Source organism: Budorcas taxicolor, chromosome 9, assembly GCF_023091745.1.
Source record: "Budorcas taxicolor isolate Tak-1 chromosome 9, Takin1.1, whole genome shotgun sequence".
Classification (NCBI taxonomy): Eukaryota; Metazoa; Chordata; class Mammalia; order Artiodactyla; family Bovidae; genus Budorcas; species Budorcas taxicolor.
In genome coordinates this window covers 41,905,867-41,910,614 of record NC_068918.1, presented here as the reverse complement: position 1 = coordinate 41,910,614, position 4,748 = coordinate 41,905,867, and positions in this window count along the sequence as shown.

Here is a 4,748-nt window from a genome sequence, read left to right as displayed (position 1 = left end):
ACGAACAAGACAAGATGGCGCCCGATTCGTCTCACCCGGAAGTGAATAATAATAACATCCGTTAGTCACCTGAAGCCATACTGTCCCCCATCCAGGTCTTTGAGCACATGACTGTACCCGGTTAACATGTTGAGACGCCATTTTTGTTATGGGCAAACCCACCTCGACTTTGTAAAGAACACAATGCAAATATCTGGACGTTCTTGTACTTTACTGTTTAAAGTATCCAGCGCCATGCCTGACCCATTTTTATCTTCACAGTGAACAGAAAGCCAAGAATTTAAGTATTCTGTACAGAGCGCACTCAAAATTTTTACTTTAGCAGCGCGATCCTATTTCAAGGGGATGTGTGTTGGATTCCATAAAGGTTGAGTTCGCGGCACTACTTTTCAGACTACGGAGGGGCCCCAGGGTCAAACGAACCAACTGGCGGGTTGCTCGGTGCACCCTGAGCCGTAAGTCAGGGCCACGAGGATCGGCCCGAACTTCCACAATACTCTAAGCTTGGGTCTCATCGAGCGCCTCCAAGGGCTCCGCCTCCAGGGAGAGACCGGACGTTGGTAAAATGACTGGTCTGGATGGAGAGATAGCGGAGACCTTAGCTGACCCCCCAGCGGGGGGGCGGGGGGGGTCTTTGCTAACCTAGAAAACATCGCGCCCCCTTCCGGGGGACACTTGCTAAGCTCTTCCTCACTCGGCTAGTCCCGATGTTTCGTTCCTTCCCCACGACCTTTAGGGAAAAGAGGCAGCGAAGCCCAGTTTCCGTCCCGCTGCTCCTTTATTCGGAGAAGGCAATGACACCCCACTCCAGAACTCTTGCCTGGAAAATCCCATGGACGGAGGAGCCTGGTAGGCTGCAGTCCATGGGGTCGCTAGGAGTCGGACACGACTGAGCGACTTCACTTTCACTTTTCACTTTCATGCAGTGGAGAAGGAAATGGCAACCCACTCTAGTGTTCTTGCCTGGAGAATCCCAGGAACGGGGGAGCCTGGTGGGCTGCCGTCTCTGGGGTCGCACAGAGTCGGACACGACTGAAGCGACTTAGCAGCAGCTCCTTTATTTCAACCACAAGATGGCCTCCCAAAAGGACTTATGCAATGAGATTCTTCAAATGGAATACTTTGATTCCATGATGTTTTTAATAGGAATTATATTCAGGTATCAAAAGTATCCATTTCTAGACTAGGAACTACAAAGAAAACAAAAATGTTCTGAAGATAAAATACAGTATTTCTCAACTAAATGTTAGAAAGTGTCTTTCTAGAGAGTAACATTAAACTTTTGCATGACTGAACAGAGTGCACCAAGTATCTAAATTGTTTCACTGGGAATTGTGCAAAAGAAATAGCAACTAACAGTAAAATAAAATGTTAAAAACACACCTAGAAGGATAAAAAAATGATAAAGATCACACAGGTGAATAGATGGCGTTTGCATGAAATTCAGCCTTCTTGTGAAAATACTTGACATCCAGATGTTCTTGAATCAGTATTAGAACAAAGTCCTCAATAAGTAACGATCCGCTTGGTCCTCAAATCAAAACCACCCACAAAATACAACTTCATCCTGGGCGAAACATTCACTAAGTATACCTACCAACACCATCAAGTGAGTACATAATATTACTGGAGGCAAAAGGAAAATTTGGTTCCTTTGATCCTTGCCCTAATTTCACACACACAAAAAGACTACACAACAGTCTAGTGTGATTTTTATGTTGTTTTGGTTGTGTCCTGTGGGATCTTAGTTCCCTCATCAGGGCTTGAACTCCAGCCCTGGGCCAGGAAAGCACAGAATCCTAATCACTGGACTGCCCTGAAGCTTCCCTGGTGTGATTTTTTTTTTAAGAGAATTTTAAAAAGTACTTCATATTTTATTTTAAAAAATATTATTTTTGGCTGTGCTGGGCCCTCCTTGTGGTGAACAGCTTGTCATTGCAGTGGCTTCTCGAGAGGAGCACAGGCATTAGGTGCATGGGCTTCAGAAGTTGCCACACTGAAGTTTCACTAATTGCAGTGCACAGACTTTGTTGTTCCACAGGCATGTGGAATCTTCTTGGACCAAGGATCCAACCCATGTCCCCTGTGTTGGCAGGGGAATTCTTATCCACTGTACCACAGGGGAGGTCCCCTTAGTGTGATTTTTAAAACCACTTTCTGAAATAAAAACTAGAAGCACATTTACCACATATTATCAGTGGTTGTCTGATTTTGCTCTCTGATCATTTTCCAAGTTTTTTGCCTAGGCCCTGATTTTCAAGTTTATTTCTCTGAGAAACTTTCTAATCAGAGAAACATCCTATCTTCCATGTGAAACCTGATTGCCCTAGAGAAACTTTAAGCGCCTACTTTCTGTAATTATATTTGTTTGCTTGTTTACCGTAACGTTGAAACAATTTTCTGGTAGGTTTTTGTTGTTTCCTTTGAATTCTGTTCTCCAATTGGCCAACATACTGCTTAGCATATAGAAAGTTCTCCATTTGTCCAGTGAGAGAATTATTAAATACCTCACGTTTGTGCCTTCTGCCAGTTTAATGAGGCACCCTCTGCAAACAGTTTGCCAGACCAGGAAATGAGTTTTACATTTCCCTCAACACTTTCATCGAGGATTTCTCTGTTGCTTTATGATGTGAAGAAGACATCAGGCATATTGAAAATATGGGGCATCAGCTTACCGGTTATTTGATATACACAGGAAATTAATATTGGAGACTAGAAACATGGGATTTTTATGCAATGGTAAAACATTTAATGTAACTATCACACACAATAACCTGGGAGGCAGAAAATATATTTACTGAAATTTGAGCAGGGTAAGAAGTTGAAAAAAAAGTGTGTGTTGGGTACTGGATGCATTTGGCAAGCTATTATTAAAAACGAGCGGAGCTCAGAGAGCAGTGCTTACTTTGTAAAGCTGAAATCAGGGAACAGAGGCAACCAGAATTCGAGCCTCATGTTTGTGATTTTCAACTCCAAGCAGTAGGAGATAAACTTTAGAAAGCCTGTTAAATGACAAAGGATCATTAAAACTCAGCCTTGCAGCAAAGATCATACCTAAGGGTGTAAACATCATAGTTATTTTGGAAATTTTCAATGGGTTAATTAGGGTAATCTAATTTTTTTTTTCTCACTTGGGAAAAAAAATACCTAAGGATGAAAATGTGGTTAAGAGGATGGCTCTCCCATCAAAGCTTATAGACAGAAGGTACCTGCCATAACGTCAGGAGAGATGTATGGAGGTAGGAAATCAAAGAAATACACCCAACCCAAGAACTATTTGTCTCAAAAAAAAAAAAAAAAAAAGTGGTATTGACATATAAATCTGACCAGGAACAAAGAGGTTTACTAAGCTTTTAAGAGTCATAGTGAAAAAGAAACCAAAAGCCTTAGCTAACAGAACTTGTGACTATTCCAAACTTTAAAACTTCAGCTCCCAATTATCTAGGAAAAGCCTGAAAAAAAAGCTGTGCAACTTTCAAGGATGTCATACTCCTCAACAGCCATTCAAATGTAGCCAAACAGTGACGTCTGAGTCACAGAGAACAATGGAGAAGTGAATTGTTAAGAGAATAGAGGAAAGGGCTGATAATGAACATTTCCCATAGCCAGGGTAATGACAATGTCTCCATTCTTCTTCCCCTTTCTGAACGAGGATGTTTATTGTGATAATAGTTCCACTGGTTTCACCACTGTACAGTAAGTGTGTGGAAAACAGAACATACTCGTTTCCTGGGCCTCCAGCCTGACCGGTGGGAGCAGCATTCAGACCTGACATAGCACTTCCAAAGAGCCTGGTTTTGGAAAGGTAGATGGTACTCTGGGGCTTATCTCTTGAAAAGACAGTCACTGTGCTCCACATGCAGAAAGAAGAGCTGAGTATCTGGTGACCAGAGGGCAGATTCTGAGAAACTTTTAGTGCACTCACAATCCCATTCTCCTTTTCTTCAGAGCCCTGGAGACTTAACTCTTTTCTTCCCATTCTTCCTTGCAATCAGACAGGGCTATGTGACTACTTCTTTCTGGTCACCCAGGTGTGTGAAACACATCTAAAGTGAAGAACTTAATTGCTGGTGCAAGAGCTTTGGTGTTCTCTTCCCCTGACACAGTGAAGAGGCCTGGTGTTCAAATGACAGAGCCAGAACGCAGTGAGTGAGGATGACAGTCACCAGTTGGCAAACAGTTGCTTCTGCAGATTGTCCAGACTCTTAGTGGACTTTGGATGAGGAGGAAATAAACTATTTTTTTTCCCCCTCAGTGCACCTGGATTTATTGTTAGAAATAAACTTTTATTGTGTTAAGTCACTGTTACTACAGCATAACCCAGCCTATTCTAATACATACGGGGATGCAGACGTTTTAGATATTTCTGCTTGAGTACAACTTTAAAAATGTATGAAAATGGCTTCAGGGAATTCCCTGGCGGTGCCATGGTGAGGACTCCACACTTTCACTGCTGAGGATGTGGGTTCAATCCCTGGGGACTAAAATCCCACAAGCCCTGTGGCACAGCCAATGTTTAACTAATTAAACATCTCATATAAAAAATGGTTTTAAAAGGGCTTCACAGGGTCCATGAACCTCAGAAATTACATTCAAAAATCTGAGGCATATATTTTTCTAATAAAATATAAATGTCAAAATTTCCCTTCCTAGCCTCTCTATTGCCATCAGCAGAAGTTCAGAAACGGCCCCAGAATTAAAACCTTCCACTTCCTCCAACACTCATAGCTTTCCTTTGGAACTATCAG